We start from the raw sequence: 18,130 nt of genomic DNA, 5'->3' as shown, positions 1-18,130 counted from the left end.
CAATAATCAGGGTGAGAAGTGCAGAATCACTCAGCTGGAGACGGTTCACCTTCAGTAAAACGGGACTTTACTTCCTTTTTGTCTCTTACAAGGGGCTCTCTGCCCAGCCCTCCTCAATCTACTCCACTGGCCCCAACCACCTGAAGGTCCATCTTTCCCTGGGGGTTAACTGGTCATCAGCTGAAAAGAAATCACAAGGCAGTGTTCTATCTGTAGTTAGCAAGGTTTGAGAACACAGATTCATACAACTCGATAGTAAAAACAAAACAAAACAAAAACAAAGAAACACCAAATAACTCAATTAAAAATAGGGAAAAGGCCTGAACTGACATTTTCCCAAAGAAGATATTCAAGTGGCCAACAGACACAAGCAAAGATGCTAGACATCAGTCATCATCAGGGAAATGCAAATCGAAACCACAATGAGAAATGACCTCACACAGGTCAGGATGACAATGACCAAAGGACAAGAGACAACAAGTGTCGGTGAGGATGCAGAGAAAGAGAGCCCGTGTGCACTGCCGGTGGGAATGCAAGCTGGTGCAGCCACTGTGGAAACCAGTATGGAGGGTCCGCACAAAATTAAAACTGGAGCTGCTGCCCCATCCGGCAACTTCGCTTCTGGGTAAATAACCAAAGGAGAAGAAGTCACTACCTCAGAGAGATACCTGCACCCCCAGGTTCACTGTGGCATTATTCAAAACAGCCAAGCCATGGAAACAACCTAAGTGTCCATGGATATATGAATCCATAATGGAGATGTGGTATATATATATACAATGGAGTATAACTCAACCATAAAATAGCAGGAAATTATGTTATTTGTGACAACATGGACAAATCTTCAGGGCAGTATGTAAATGGAACAAATCAGACAGGGAAAGACAAATGCTGTATGATCTCACCTCCAGGTGGAATCTAAAATAACTGGGGGCACCTGGGTGGCTCAGTCCGTTAAGCGTCCGACTTCCGCTCGGGTCATGATCTCGCGGTTTCAGAGTTGGAGCCCTGCGTTGGGCTCTGTGCTGACAGCTCAGAGCCTGGAGCTTGCTTCGGGTTCTGTGTCTCCCTCTCTCTCACTGCCCCTCCCCCGCTCCTGCTCTGTCTGTCTCTCTCTCTCTCTCTCTCTCTCAAAAATAAGATAAACATTAACAAATAAAAAATAAATAAAATAACTGAACACAAAGAAACAGAAAGATTGCCGGTTGCCAGAGATGGTGGGTGGGGAAATGGGGGAGTGGGGTTAAAAGACAGAGTCTTCCAGTTATAAATAAATGAGCCCTGGGGATATAATGTACAGCATGGTGACCATAGTTAATAATGGTATCATAGGGGTGCCTGAGTCAGTTAAGCGTCCGACTTTGGCTCAGGTCATGATCTCCCGGTTTGTGAGTTCGAGCCCCGCGTCGGGCTTTGTGCTGACAGCTCAGAGCCTGGAGCCTGCTTCGGATTCTGTGTCTCCCTCCCCTCAGCTCCTCTCCTGTTCACACTCTGTCTCTCTCTCAAAATAAATAAAGATTTAAAAAAAGTTTTTTAAATCGTACTATATACAGTAAAACCTTGGATTCTGAGTAACTTGTTCTGCAAGATGAGCAAACATTTCTGATAAACTTTAACTTGATAAACAAGCAATGTCCTGCAATGTAAGTAGCATGTGACACCTAACATCACATGATCACCACTAAGCCAATGGGCCTTCTCTCTCTTTGTCACTGCGGGATTCTGGGTGATCTTCTCCCATGTTCGGATGCTTGTTCTCAGGCTGTGGTGTTTGGCAGATATCGGTGAGTTTTCACAATGTGGGAAGGTGCCCACAATTGGCACTAGTGTATCTTTTGTCCCTTCAAAGCCCCTATGGACCGTCCTTTGCTTCTCCAGACAAGAGTAAGCTTAGGAATGCTTTGCTTGGTTCTAGGTCAGGCTGCCTGCAGATATAGACCCTTTCCTGTGCTGCCTTATTGCCAGTTACATTAAATACAGTCTATGACAAGAGTTTATTAGTACTGTACTGTAGTCAACACCCGTGAGAGCGTATACAATGGCTCCCATTGTAGATAAAGGTTGAAAAGAAAGGCAGTAAGAAGAAGGAGATGATTGCAGTGCAAGTTAAGAAAGAAATCATCTAGAAGTACGAACGATGTATGAGAGTGGCCGAAATTGTAAGATTTCGTAAGAAGTCTACATCTGCATCCTGTCTGCAGTGGAGGAGGAGAAAAAGGAGGAGGAATCCCTCACTTCAAATGAGATTAGGGAGATGTGCAAAATTCTGTAGAAAAGCCCCACCTGAATAAGGCTGTAGCAGTGTGAGCGATGAATCTGTTCAACAACATTGCAATGCCAATTTCCGCAAAATCCTCAAAAGGAGACAAAAGCAAGCATCATTGGGTAGGTTCCCTGTTAAAACTGCTGAAGAATAAAAGATGCCATTGGGCCAATAGACAGCAGTGATTCTGTTAGTGATAGTGAAAGTCGTCTTACACAATAACCCTCCTCTCTCTTATCTCCCCCACATCAGCCACGAAGGTTTCAAAGGTAAGTGCAGGTTAATTTGTTTATTTTTGTTTATATTTTGTATTTTCTTTATTATTTTGTATGACATTACAGTGTTGTAATCATTTTCATGTGAATATTTTTGGGTTGTGCAATGAATCATCTGAGTTTCCATTATTTCTTATGGGGAAATTCGCTTTGATATACAAGTGCTTTGGATTACAAACACGCTTCCACAATAAATTATACCTGCAAACCAAGGCTTTACTGTGTGAGGTGATGGGTGCACTTAATGTGGCAATTATTCCACAATATCTACACATATCAAACCATTGCATTGTATACCTTAAACTTATTTTTAATTCTTTTTAATATTTCTTTTTTCTGAGAGAGAGAGAGCAAGTGAGCATGAGCGGTGGAGAAGCAGAGAGAGGGAGACACAGAATCCAAAGCAGACTCCAGGCTCTGAGCTGTCAGCACAGAGCCTGACGTGGGGCTTGAACTCACAAACTGCAAGATCATGACCCGAGCCGAAGTCGGACACTCAACCGACTGAGCCACCTAGGTGCCCCTACACCTTAAACTTATATAGTGTTATATGTCAATTATATCTCAAGAAAGCTGGGGAGAAACAAACAGAATTCTAGGAGAGTAGGTTACTCTTAGAAGATGCATGCTTTGGGGGTAAACATGAAATCTGCAATTTACTTTCAGATAGTTTAGAAAACTGTGTGTATATGTGTGTGAGAGAGTGTGTGTATGTGCATGTGGACAGAGAGAGAAAGGGCAGAAATTGCCAAGTGGCAATGACTTTGAATCTAAGGGGGAGGAGGTGAAGGTGGTCACTATTCTTCGAGCTCTTGTTTGGAGCCAGTCTTTTGGGGCTTAAATCTCCACTCTCCTGCTTACTAGCTGCACAATGACATTGGGCGAGTTCCGTAAACACTTGACGCCTCTATATCACCATCTTAAAGTGGGAATTATTATAGTACTTACTTACCTCACGGGATTTTTGTGAGTCTGCAATTAAGTTAATGTGCTTGGAAGTGTTTCTTGAATGAGGAAAATGTTAGTCCTATTTGGCTGTTTGTGATAGAAAGATGGATGAACGGATGGAATAACAGATCGACAGATCGACTGATAGATCGATGGACAGATACACACATGGACAGATAGGTGGCTGGATGGATACACATGCATGCTTGGATAAAAGCTACCAAAATAAATACACACATTATATAATGCCCACACCTGGAGTCCAGCATGCAAACACGGGTGTTAGACTCTGCTTTTCCCTCAGAAGTGTGCCTTGCCCCTCGTGGGAACAGAAGTGTGGCACATCAGCCACTGAGACCCAGAGCAACCGCCTGGCACCCACAGTAGAGGTGCCCTCTGCCCCCCTTCCGTCTGCTCCTTTCTCACGCACAGAGAAAGTTGACTCCAAAGTCAATGTCGGTACCATCTCACGGTAAGTGTTGCCCTTGTCGATATGGGAGTCTGTCCGGCCGAGGATGGAGGCACCCTCATGGTACCATATGCAGAATAGGGCCCAGCACCTGGAGGGCATTTTAAACACATCCCGTGCCATCAGGCTGTGTTCATCACTCAGCGGATTGACCAAAGAGGCACAGAGTCCTGCCGGCCCCGAGCCAAGCTCAGCTGGTCCATCCGGCCTGGGCATCCTGCCATGAACCTCCAGCTGAGGAGTGGTCACTCTTAGGTCACCACGCACCAGTGGGGTGACCCAGTGAAGAGAAACCAGCCGGGGGTCCACAGCGGGCCCTCTGTGAATCCAGATTCGAGAGCCAAGCTACCAGGGACCTTCTAGCCAAGATCCTTGGGAGGAGATTTTGTTTGCAGTAAGAAGAAGCCCTTTCCTTTAAACAGTCTCTCTCTCTCCACCTTGCTCAAACACTGCAGCCACGCCGAACTGACCTTCGTTCTGTTTCTCTAACACACCTGGAACTTTCTTTACTGAGGAACTCTACTCGTGCAAATCCTCTCTGGAACATTCTTTCCTCCGAGAGTCTTAACTCACGTCTCCTCAGAGAAGCCATCCTGGATCATGCAACGTCAAAGGTTGCCTTTCGATTATCCTTTACCTTGAGACTGTCTTTCCCTTTCTCCATGCCTTATCTTCCCCATTGGTAAATAAGGACAACAGTGTGGTGGGTAGTTTCTGCTCGCCTTTTCCACACTCCTAGAGGCTCCACTGGGCTGATGGGTGGTGCTCTCGTGTCCTCTGGTTGGATTCAGTCAATGAGAGGCAGGCAGAGAGGAGATCAGGCTGTTTAGTCACCCGGCTCACTGCCCGGTGGGTGATGGCTCCAGCCCCCTCCCTCGGGTCCTGATTAGGATCTCAGAGTCCTTACTTCACGGAATTGCTCCCCACTGCCCACGTGGTGCCGCTTCAGCACCCATGGTGGTTGTTGGCCTCTGGGGCCTCGGGTCCCCTGCCCGTAGCCCCGCCTACACCTTGTAAATATCCCCTTTCCTGACCTCCCTGCAGTTACCCCCCCGAGGGTGCCACCAGCTTCCTGCCAGGATTCTGACCTGTGCAGTAAGAGTATCGATCTCCCTGGGTTGTTGTGAGAATGAGCTTCAGGGCAGGACACCCAGGAAGTGCTCAGATGATTCTTGGCTCATCTTATTAGTTGTTCTTTTCCTTTCTGTCACCACATTTTGCACTTGCTTGTGTGCTAAGTGTCCACTACCTGTGTCTGTAGGTTCGGTACAGTTTGCATAAAGATGCAGAGTCCGTGTCTGTGTCTATTTCAGTCTCTGATGACCTGCTGCCTGGTGTGCAGCACGCCCCAAAAGTGTCTTAAATAAATGTCTGATGAACGAATGAACAAACGAATGAGTGAAAGAGGCCTGTTTTCCACTTTTGAGGCACTTTTATATATCACACTGAATTGTGTGATAGGGCTGGTATTAGAGTGTTTCTGTCTTATGAGGACAGAAATTTCCAAAGGTATTACCTATTACCTTATCCCCTTTGATCCTGGGTGGTTAGCAAGCTGAGAGATATCATCACCACTTTTTAAAAAGTTTTTTTTTAAATATTTACTTGTTTATTTTGAGAGAGAGGGAGATCAGGAGCTGGGGAGGAGCAGAGAGACAGGGAGAGAGAGAATCCCAAGTAGGCTCCACACTGTCAGCAGAGAGTCAGACATGGGGTTCGATCCCATGACTGTGAGATCATGACCTGAGCCGAAATCAAGAGTCAGATGCTTAACTGACTGAGCCCCCCAGGCACCCTGAATCACCATTTTATAGATAGCGATACAGAAAAACAAAGGGAAAGGGAGGGTGATACCACTGACTATAAAACCTATTGTGCCCGGCTTCCGACAGGCATTGATTTGACGGGCACAATTTCACATAATTTCACAATGCTTCTCATAACAACATCATCAATGCAGAGGGAGAACCAGGGGAGGGAGGGTAGAGGACCCACCGCCCATGCTCATGCCGGCTGGTACGTGGCCGAACTAGGAGCCGGTCCTGGTGGGTGTGGCTCTAAATTGTGTGCTTTGCCTGCACAGCGATTCTCCACCTATACCCTCTGGAGAATCTGTATACGTGTGCACAGGGAAAGGTATGCAAAAATATCAGGCTGGAACAGTAAAAACAAATGGTAATGATGCCAAATGTGTCTCAGTGGCAGAGAGGATAAATAAACCAGAACATTTAAGTGCTGCAATGGCACGAGGCAGTGAAACTGAATCAACTACAAGTATACATATCACCTGTAATATGGAAGAAAACAACAAACTGAATGAAAAAAAATAAACTGTCAAAGAATGCGTTAGTAAAACACCATCTTATACCAAGTTTCAGACATCCACTAAACATTATCGTGCATTGTTTAAGGATACAAATATGTACTAGAAAGGCTCCAATTCAAGGCATTAGAAGCACCGAATTCAAATTGTAGTCAAAGGCATGGGGATGATATTGTAGGAGAGGAACCAGGGGTCTTAGTGGTTCCCATGATGTGGTCCGCAGGCTGGGCAGACGTTTGATGTTTGTTCCATTATTTTATATGTTATTTTTCTAGAGGAAATACTTCATTTATAAACAAGTGGTGCCTGGCCTAAGGCCACCCAGCCAGTCGAGGACGGACTGCACAAGGATCTATGCCTCCTGACTCCTAGACCAGTGCTCTCTCCCCTGCAGCAAGCTGTGCACAAAGCCGGTAATTATCCCCACTGTGCAATGTGGGCAAGAGGTGAGAAGCAGTGTTGAGTCACACTTATCTTTACTTCCCTCCCTCCTTGATTACTGCTTTACTGTCACCTTTGGCCCCTTCTTTCAAGGGGTCCAGATCGCTCTATAGCCTGGATGATTTGGTTTCTGTATGGCTTCAGTGCAAGAAAGAGGAACTTCTTTTCACAATCAGAAAGTCTCAAAAAAAGACGGGGGAAAAGTAAACATCCCATCAAGAAGCTGTCATGGAAGGCACTCTTGTTTGGCTGCTCAGTGGCCCTTCTGTGCTAGCAGAGAAGCAGGCCATGGTGACTACTCACTTTCCCAGCCTCCCTATGGCACAGCCAGCGACCTAATCTCCATAGAGAGAAAATCTGCAGAGAGGTTTCTGGGAGATATACCCCCTGGTGGTAAAAAGGGGGAAGCTACAAGGAGAAGGCTTTCTTCTCTCTTTCTGTGTTGTATATTGATGGGTGATGATGTGATATTTGGAGGTGTGGCAGCCAAACTGTGACCATGAGGAAAGGGCCAAGAGAATCTAGAGAAGCTATCGAGTTGAGCTGGTGAGTGAGCTCTGGGATCACCTACCTCTGGACTGCCTCTTAAGCACAGCAAACAAGCAAAAGCACTATTCAATATTGTTAATATACTTTTACTCCAGAGTTCTATTACTAGCAAATACACGTACATCATGACTGTCTGGGGAGAGGGGGGATGTAGGCCTTTTATCCAGGTACAAATCATCTCGACCCATGAACTCAAAAGTCACCTGTTAAAATACATAAAGAGAAGCTTGCCACTCCTCTACATGGACCCTGCAATGGTTCCTTCTTGCTCTTTGGATAAGAATCAAATTCTTAAGCCGTCCCTCCTGGCCCGGCCTCGCCCCTGCCTGTTCCCAGGAGCACCTTGGGTTACTCTCTCCATATGACTTACAATGTGCCAGTCACAGTAGTGATGTTGTTGTTTTGTTCTGTGTCATTTACTTTTTCCAGTTGGCCGACCCCTTCTCAACTCAGGGAGCTTGCACGGGCTTGTCCTCTGCCTGAACCGCTCTTTTCTTCTCCCTCTGCCTGGCTGATGACAAAGTGTCATTATTTGATCTCATACTACCCTGATTGCTTCCTTCCTAGCTCCATACTTCCTTAGTTTTCTATGCATTTATGTCTTTTCCACCCCTGTCTCCACCAACAGAATCTGGGCTCCACGGGAGCAGATGCCGTGTTGGACTTCAGTGCCTCTCTAGCCAATGCACAATATAGGCCTCTTCCCCCAAAGCGAAGATCTGAGCACATCACCCCCATCCTCAAAACTACTGAAGATAATGGATGCTAGCCAGTGTTATGAGCGTGCCTTCTCACTGCCTGTGGTTAAATCCCATGTCCTTATCCTGGCACTCAAGATCGTCTTTCATGCATCCTTTTCCTCATTCATTCAAAATATATGTACGGGCTGGGGCGCCTGGGTGGCTCAGTCGGTTAAGCGTCCGACTTCAACTCAGGTCACGATCTCACGGCCCGTGAGTTCGAGCCCTGCGTCGGGCTCTGGGCTGACAGCTCAGAGCCTGGAGCCTGCTTCAGATTCTGTGTCTCCCTCTCTCTCTGACCCTCCCCCATTCATGCTCTGTCTCTCTCTGTCTCAAAAATAAATAAAACGTTAAAAAAATTAAAAAAAAATAAAAATAAAAAAACACAAAATATATGTACGGGGCACCTGCTACATTCCAGGCACTGTTCTAGGAAAAAGCACCTTTCCTCCTGTGTCTTTTCTCCACTGGACACCAAGTCACCGGCTGTCCAAAACCTTCTCCGTTCTCACCACCTGAGCTCTCAAAACCACAGTGGGATACCATTCTTTCCATAATCTTGTTCAAGCTCTTGCTTTTGCCTCCAACACCTTCCCATTCTTTGTCCACTCGGTAACTCCTTAACCAGTGTGTAAATCCTACCCTCCGTCTTGTATTCAAAAACGTTGTGTTAGGCCCCTTCTGGGTGTCTCCCTGTCTCCTGCGTCCCTGGATGGAGACACCACAGGGACATCGATCGTGTGTGACTGTTCATTACCTCTATTTGATGCCCTACATAGCCAGCCCGCATGATTGGCTCAATTATGGGATGGAAAAGGGAGCCTGAACAGAAATTTACAGCCTTTTTTTTTTTTTTTTTACCTCCAAAGGCTTACAACCTCTGAGCCAAGAGTCTCCAAATACTTTTGATCAAGGACGCCCCCTTCAAAAAAAAAGTGAACAAACACCCGGTTAGGTGACTAATTACCTATAAATTCTATGTTGAACTGTATACCTTCCAAATGATAATGCACATGCAAAAAAGAGCCACTGAAAAGCACCAGATAACAATGTAAAATGAGCAGAAATTCTAATGTTTTCATCCAGCATCCCACCGGATCGTGTAACCTTTCCCTATTTTAGACTGTTTTGACCTAACCTCAGAGGATCAGAGGATAACTGTTTCTAGTTCACGCAGAGTGGGTATGAGTATCTTCTGGGGAAAGGCAAGGAATCGCGACTAGAATGACAGAGAGGTATTTTTCTCGAGGCTTCTACGTCTGTCGCTCCCCATGACCCTGGCATGTCTTTTCTCTGACTCCCTCGAATCTTGTTCCAGCCAGAGCAGGGGCCCGGCGAGCTAAAGGTTTACTTATTTTTTTTTTTTTCCCCTCCTCCTCCCGGCCTCACCCATTACCTGGGATTAAACAAGACTGAGGGGCTGGTCTGAATTCAAGAGCAGGCTTTGAAGGTGCCTGGCCCTTATCTTGCTGGGGTTTCTTGTTGTACTTGGAAGACCAACTTTTACTTCTCAAGGTGGGTGGGGGATTTCTGCGAATGTCTCATGCTTTGGAAAAAGCAAGGCTGCCAGGAGACGTGTCCAGATACTGTTTCCTTTGGTGTCACAACAGTTTTCAAAGAGCCACGCCATCTCCTCCCCCATCCCACTCAACTCCAGCCAAATGAGATCCAGCTGCGTCCCAGGCCTCCCCCGTACCCTCCCCCCAACCCCCGCCACCATCCACCAGCTCTGCAGTGAGCCGCCCCTGTGGAAACTTCCCAGCCTGTGTCTCTGAGCTGACACCCGGAACCTGGCTGTGCTCATTATCCAGACCTGGGGTCTCAGCAAACCCTCTGCCAGGTGCCTCCCTTGGAGCAGCCAGGGGCTTGGGAACAAAGCCACCAGATGCCCCTCTAAGTTAACCCGCTTTCTTCCTGGGCTTGGCCCTGCGTGCCAGTTTGGGTGGCCAGACAGGTTGCTTAGGCCTGTCCTAGTTTTAGCACCGAACATCTCATGTCCCCAAAACCCCCTCACTCCAAGAGCGACCAACTCAGAAATTCGCAGGACACGATGCAAAATGAAAAGTGCAGGAATTGCTGGAAACCTTAGTAAGAATTTCAAGACTGCGATACCAGAGCATTAAGCCACATGCGGTGTCCTGAGCATGGGGCCCTTGTGTGACTGTACCTGCCTGCTCCCAGGCAAACCACGACTGCTACCCTACTCCAAATACATAGATCTAGTAAAAAAAAAAAAAAAAAAAAAAAAAAAGTGTGGTTACCTCCACAAGGTTGTTAGTTTCTCAAAGCAACACATATTGCCAAGGCAACAGAGCTTGCCTGCCATCCTTCCATCCATGCCCTCGCCTAGGCCCGACCTTCCTGAAACACACAACCACTCCACTCCCCCGCTCAGAGCCCTTCAACGCCCTCCTGGCTGTCCAGAGTATTCGCAGATGGGACTGACAATAAGGACACAAAAACTGCAAGGTGCGAGTAGTGACTTATCTTTGCTATACTGTTGGCTTAACTATGTCCCAACATAAAACTCAGCATCAACGCCCCGTGTGCTCATAGCTCTTATCCAATGGCGAAACCAAATTTATAAATTAAAAAAAAAAAAAGTCAGACTACAGAACCAGGAAACTTCAAATTAACAACATCAATTCGGTGGGTTGCTTTGCCAAAACTACAGGGCCTGTGGCGGAGGGAGTAGGGTACCACGTTGGCTGCTGCGACGTGGGCCCTTTGTCACTGTGTGCTGGTCCCGGGATGGCTCAGGTCTCTGGTCCCTTTCCTGAGTTTCAACAAGGTAGGATAACTTTGTTCGAATGCCGCACTCTGACACTATTAGAAACTCACTTGCAACAAAGCCACCCTTTAAGGATCGGTTCCATGTCTGCTCTTTTCCCAATAACCCATGACAGTGAAGGACATGCTAATTAGTGCTGGTGAGATCATAAATATTAATGTGGACACGGACACTGTCATTCCATTGCAACGGTAAGTGCATTCCATTGCAGGTTATAAGTGGGCCGCCCAAATGATCTAAAAAATACCTATATGCTAATTTTAAAATTATGGGTGAACTAGGACTAGCAATCATCAGCATTTATTGAGCAATTCCTATGTGCCAAGCACTGTTGTAAGTTCTTGCCAAATTATCATTTACTTAATCCTCACAACTCTATAGGGTAGACAGTATTATTAATGCCATATTATCAATGACAAGACCAAGGCTCAAAGTGGTGACCTCAACTTGTCCTGAGTCATCTCACCAGAAGGTTTCTAAGAAAATCCTCAAAGTGAACTCCCGGACCGCTGATCAGGCATAAAGGACCTTGAGAGGTTCTTGGCTCTCGTCTGGCATCCCTGGCCCACAGAACGAAGTTCAAACTTCTCCATTTGCCAGTAAAACACTTCTCTGTCTTGCTTGTCAACCTCCCCATCTTATCACACGTCTTTAGTGCTGCTAAGGAAACTCCAAGAGGGGCATCAAGCTCTTTCACATTTCTCTGTTCTTTATGCTTAAAAGTCTCCTCTCGGCCTGGGATGTTCTTGTCCTTTGCCACCTGCAAACCTCTGTGTTCTGCAAGATGCTCAGTGTCACTTCTCTGGGATGCTGTTTCCAAATAAGGCAAGGCTGATGATTCTCCTTCGTGTTCCCACAGTGCCAAGGTCTCAGCTTTTTTTTCCTGAAGACATCATTAGCCTCCTCACGGCCCCAGCACTGGAAGCCCTCGGCGCTAAGCCAGCCAGACCCTCCTCTTCTGGAGATTTTAAACTAGATGAGCCGGAGCCTGGGAATGTGGAGTCAGAGGCTGTGCTATACTAACACCTGGCACATATTTGTTCAGTGCTCACTTTGCACTGGGCCCTGTTCTAAGGCCTGTGCATATTTCACCTTATTTCAAGCCCACAGCAATCCTATAAGGTGGGTACCACTGTCTCCCTATGTTACAGGCAAAGAAGCTGGCGGGCAGCGAGAATGACGACTCCCCCACCATGGTACCAACAGCGGCAGCACCAGCGTGTGAACCTGGAGTCCCTGCTTCAAGCCTTGAGGCCACGCTGCCTCTTCTACTTCAGGAGAGCCAAGACTGGGGCGGCTGCTGTCATGGCAAAAGCCCGGGCAAGCTGGGAGTGCATCAGAGACTTGATGGAAAAAAAAAAAAAAAAAAAAAAAAAGGAGATGCTGGTTCATCGTGAGGAGACAGGAGCAACGGCAGGACAGAACTCAAGCCCACAGAGAGAGGCAGAGAGATTCGTTTGTCCCCAACCACTGAGGCCCCAGCCACTGTTCCTGAGGACTTGCTGGACATCTTGTCTTGGAGTCAAGGGCTCCCCTCACACCTTTTCCACTGATGTGTTTTTAAAACCCGACTTAGACGGGGTGAGTTTCTTTTCTTTGCACCAGTACTAAAAAAACACAAAAACACTGGAAATCCACCAGCCCTATGAACACTACGGCCCTGAGAACCAATATGCATTTTTGCTGCGCCTGAAAGGAAGCTTGCCTGTTGGCTCAGTAGGCAAGATTTGGATCATACTTACACAAACTTTTTTTCGCATAAGTATATCCCATGCAATGACATTTAGAACATACTTACACTAAGAATTCATTTGTTGTTTCTCTGAAGTTCAAATTTCACTGGGTGCTCTGTATTTTATCTGGCAACCCTAATCGGGGATCGTGTGGGAACTGCAGAATCCCAGGCCTCCCGAGACCCCCGAAACCAGAATCTGCATTTTAACAGTCGATTAGCATGCATAGTAAAGTTTGAGAGGTCCAGCTAACAGATGAATCAGAAGATAAATACTTAAGACAGTATAGCAGCTCCTTTGTCATCAGAAACCCAAAGTCTTCCTATCTTTTTCTCTCCAACATCCCTATCTCATGGTTTCCATCCTCTGGGCCACTTCATGGTCCAAGAGAGCTTCTTGGGGTTCTCTCTACAAGTCTGGCCTCCAAATGGAAGCAAAGGGGTAAGATCAAGAGTGATTGCCCAATGACTCCACCGAAAGGCCTCCCCTCACATCTCACTAGCTGCTGCTATCTGCAAGGGAAGCTGGGACATGTAGTTTTTCAGTTGGGCCCAGGTACCTCCATGACTTAGGTGTGCATATGTGTGTTTGGGGGGGGGGGGGGTTGTTATTGACCAAGTTGTCCAGGTTGACCAGGCGGCCCTGACCATGGCAAAGGAGCAGGGAAGGGCAACCAGACCCCTAAAATAAGATGACTTCAAAGAAAGGGGTAAGTCCTAGCTGTGTTAATTACAGTGCTCAGTTCAACAATAGGGTCCCTGAGTCTCTTCACAGAGGAGACATATTTGGGTGTGGTTTTGGCTGATGCAGGAAGCTCCCAGAGACCCAGAGACCTTAACACGATGCTTGCACTCCTGAGAACAATGGCTGATCGCAAGAGTTGTGGTTACAAAACGAGCACGAAACACTGTTGGCTGTGCCAAAACCCAAGGAAGCGGATTGTGGACTCTCACAGAACCAATGCAGCCTCTGTTGGGATTTAGGTTTTACCAAGTGGAGCGTCTGTGAGCGGGGCAGAACCGGTCTTCCACAGCGACACCATGTGGCTGCGAGAAGCAATGGCAGCGGTGGGCTGAGAAGACTCCTGGCCTCTGCTCATTGCTGAGGATGCCTGATCCCCTCCAGCCTGGATAAGCCCTGGAGGAGTAGGACCGCGGGGCGGAAGGTTCTAAGTGGAGTACTTAGCGTCTCACTGGTAAAGACGTGCAAGTGTTTAGATGGAAACACAAACGAGACGTGAACACGTTTGCCCTCTGAGAGTGACGAGTGGAGAGAATCAACGTGGTAGTGGGGATGATGGTGAAGGAGGTATTTTTGGTGAGGACAACTTTTTGTTGCCCATCAAATCTCACCCCTTAAGTTGGAGTAGGCCAAACCCATAGCTACTCTGGGATCTTTTCAAGCCGGATTTCTCTCATGTAATGCCAAACTGGATTGAATCAGGGTTTCTTGATGTTTATTATACGCACCATGCCAAATACACTTCCAAAGCAAGAAGGATTTCTCTTCAAATAGCAGTTGAGCACAGCAGGCAAGTCGTGACTGGAATTAGCCTGTTCCGTGCTGCCTTATTAACAAACTGCCTCGTTTTTAAGTGGCATTCCTTTTGAGGCAATTTGCAGAAAAGTGATAAAAATGCCCTCTGCCAAATCATAACTCCTTCTAGAGGAATACGCAATGACCCCACTTACTCTATTCTTTATGGGTGCTCCTGCAGAGTCAGACCTGGAGGGGTGAGAGACAGGTGAGATGTCTGCCTCCCGGCAAGGGAGGGAGCCCACGGAATAAGAAGCCACAGACGGCTGAGTCTGGGGGACATACTAAGAGCTGTCAATGAGAAGAGGGAGGGAGGGATCCAGTCTTTGCAGGCAAAGTGCCTGGTTAGCCAAAAAACAAACAAACAAACAAACAAACCTACCCCAAATCCCCAAGCAACCAAAACCCTTTTGTCTCTGCAATATAGGAGAATATTTAGAAGAGGGAGAAGAAGAGGGAAAAACATTAGGAAAACAAGGGAAGGGGGAAGAGAGACTGGAATGTAAAAAGCTGAAATATTAAATGGATTGTGTAAAACCCACCCGATGGTTTCAGTGCCTGTGATTCATCGGTTACAAGTGGCTTCAATTTCCTTTGAAATCCAGATGTGTTAGAAAAGACGATGGAACGAGGGTAGGATAAAAGGGAGCCTGGGTCTGATAGTTTCCCTGAAAACAGAGATTTGGATATTTTTGGTCACCCCCTCTGGTTTCTCAGTGCTGGCTGGATTCAACAGATGGTGGAGGACAAGTCCACTCTCTGGAGAGAAAGGGGTTTCAGAGGCTGGAACACGGAGCTCAGAGCCTCCAGTGTGAAGAGAGATTGCAACCAGGCCATGTGGGAATTAAATCAGGACCTCAGCTTATTGCCACAGCTTGCCAGTGTTACTACAGCCCACGGTTGGCTCTGAGCATCTTTCTAAAACATACCAGCAACTGTGGCTTCATTTTGTGGATGCAGCTCCAGACGTTGTTTTGAAGAATGCCAGCTTTGTTCCTGACCTCCCACAGCTCACTCTTTGCAGAATTCAGATCGAATCAATGTCTTGAGGATGATCTCCATCCCCTCTCTGACCAAATCTCCATACATTCACTCTGCTCCAGCCACACAGGCCTCTTCAGAATCCCTTGGCCATGGCAGGCAGACAAGCACCTACCTCAGGGCCTTTGAATGCGCTGTTTTCTCTGTTTAAAACTCTTATTTCTCAAGACATCTGCTTGCCCCTCATGTCTTCAGGTCTCACCTTAAACACCACCTTCCCTGATGGCTCTCCTTAAAAGTTCTAAATGGCCCATTGCTTCCTAACTCCCATGTCTACTTCACCAACTTTTTTTCTCCTAAGCACTTATTCCTATCTAATATGGTACATAATTTACTGGTTTAATGTATGCTTTGTGTCTCTCCCAACTAGATTAAATGCTCCATGAGGACAGGCTGTTGGTTTGTTCTGTTCACTGCTCAATCCCCAGTACCAAGGACAAAGCCTCCAACATGGTAGGCCCTTAATATACGTTTGCTAAATGAACTAATGAATAGATAAGAATGGGTGTTTAGGGGGGCACCTGGGTGGCTCAGTTGGTTAAGCATCTGACTTCGGCTCAGGTCATGATCTCATGGATCGTGAGTTTAAGCCCATGCCGGGCTCTGTGCTGACAGCTCAGGGCCTGGAGCCCACTTCAGATTGTGTCTCCTCTCTCTGCCCCTCACCAGCTCATGACGTCTCTCTCTCTCTCAAAAAAAAATTATATATATAGGCATTTAGGCAATTCAAAAAGATGAGAGCATAGCAGAGCCTGGAGTTAAGCAGTCAGTGGAATGCTGGGTTCACAGTGACTTGGTTTCATTTCCACAAGAAACTCAACTATATACCTTTTAGAATATGTCCACATTGGTCTGTGAGGAAGACCCAGGGACTATGGCCAATGCTAGGACCACCCTGGGGATGGCAGAGATGCCCTTCATTGTGCCACACCTTAGCCAGAGCCCCTGATGGTTCCCCCAGGGTCATTTGCCTTAACCTTTGCATTCAAGGCCCTCCCCAGCCTAGTACCAATCAGCCTTACTTTCTGTATCTCTAATACTTTCCCATATGATGTCCATTCACACAACAAAATGTCTCATGTTTACCTTAAAAATCCATCCCAAGTTTGCATTCAACACCATTATATAGTTTTGCTTGGTAGAATATTAAAAGAACAGTTTTGTTGACAGACTCTTAAGTTTAGCTCAACTCTGTCACTTTTACTCATTGAAATGGGGTGTCAGGACATTCCACAGATTCAGGGTTTCTGTTTTCCTTCTCAGGGAGTTTCTCAGTATCTCGGGCCTTTGAATATACTAAGAACGACTGGCTTTTCTTTGGTGGCATTTGTTTAGCAACATACAAAGTGTAATCCTGGAGCTCAGCCCCATGCAATGTCTACCATGCTGTTCAACCCACAGTGCACATTGCCGTATACGCCATATAATCACACTGACACACACACAAACATAAATACACAGACATGCTGCATCAGACACATACAAGACACAAACATGAAGATGTACACACGAGTGTAGACACATATGAGGCAAGCATCCATAAAGACATGAAATTTCTTGGTCTAAGTTCAGCTAAGCTCTCAATGCTCTGTGTAGACAATCCTGGAAGATAACATGGAAAGACACCAACAGGATCATGCTTAATGAGAAGAGGCATGGATTCTTCATCATTGTAGGTGGCCCATTTCCTTTTTCTCTACCTAGGATTGACTGTCTTGACCCACTCAAACTTTTGGCTTGGTTTTGTACTGAAGTGACCATAGCCCAACCTTATGCCAGGTGGTTCTGATATGCCCTGACTTCACCAAACCGTTAAGTAAGTCACTCTACAGGCATTATCTTAAGACAAAGTATTTGCATTGGGGAGGTGCTACAGATAACAGTAGGAAGGGCTCTCTTCGAGAAGCAATAAGGAATCGTAGGCAGGGAAAAGTCAAAATAGGAACACACTTACAACTCTTAAATTTTTTTTTTTTTGATCCTTCAAACTGAGGTTGGTGTTCTGAGGGTGGAACCTGTGACAATATGAAGTCACCGTAATGGATGTGACAAAGGAAGCTATTTCAGGGGAGTCAGGCAGGAGTGAGGAATCTCTTTGCCCTCTTGCCCTTCCAAGCCTCTTTGTATCTTCCCCCTCTTTTAGCTATTTTGGAAACAATCTCAAAAGGCTTTCTCTACTAGGTATGGAACTATTCATCCCATATCACAAGTCTGGGATATAAGGCACACATATGCACACATGTTCACACATGTGTACACACACACATCCACAGGGCTAAAAGTTTTCAGGTAAGTTTCTTTTCTTTTCTTTTCTTTCTTTCTTTCTTTCTTTCTTTCTTTCTTTCTTTCTTTCTAACGAAAAGCAATGTGGCAATTGATAAGCGCCATATCAATCTGGCCACGAAGTGAGAACTTTTTAAGGAAAGGAAGAATTGTTCTCATTAAGCCCTAAAACAGCATTGTTTTCCATTGACCATCTAAACCAATTTTCTCTATGTAGAATTGCTGTGTTAAAAAAATTAGCTGTTGATACCATTCAATACCAATTAGATGGATTTTCCCCTCAACATAAGGTGCACTTGTAGTTTTTCTCAGTCTCATAATTAAAAAAAAGGTGATAAGCGATGTGTTCTGAATCAATTCACTTAGATTCCACTGGGGCAAAATGGAATGTATATTGCTGAAATAAACAACAAAATCTCACTGCTCAGGACGCCTAAGGTGGTAGCAATAACGACGTGTTTTTGTTCTTCACCTGAGATCCACTGACCCAAGATATCTGTGGCTAGAATTCCGGAGTCTGTGAATTAGGTGAGAACAATTTGCTTATCGGTTGTCACAAAGTTCCACCTAACATTGAGCATGTCAGTCAATGATGAATATAAAGAAAAATGACTATAATATTAGAAACATCTGTGACTTTTCACTTACAGAAATCATAGCTAAGATCAAACTACAGGCTTCTTTTGTAATGCAATGTAGTGTACTTTATGCATTTAAAAACATCATTGTAAGAAGGAG

General features: G+C 46.0%; 1 long non-coding RNA gene across 2 annotated transcripts in view; it reads right to left on the bottom strand.

Moving 5' to 3' along the window:
- LOC109278381 (uncharacterized) overlaps positions 1 to 18,130 on the bottom strand; it is a 250,607-nt gene that overhangs the window by 60,425 nt on the left and 172,052 nt on the right. The window lies entirely within an intron of this gene.

Source organism: Panthera pardus, unplaced genomic scaffold (genome assembly GCF_024362965.1).
Source record: "Panthera pardus isolate Hobbes unplaced genomic scaffold, ASM2436296v1 HiC_scaffold_5, whole genome shotgun sequence".
Lineage (NCBI taxonomy): Eukaryota > Metazoa > Chordata > Mammalia > Carnivora > Felidae > Panthera > Panthera pardus.
This window is presented reverse-complemented; position numbering and strand designations above follow the sequence as displayed.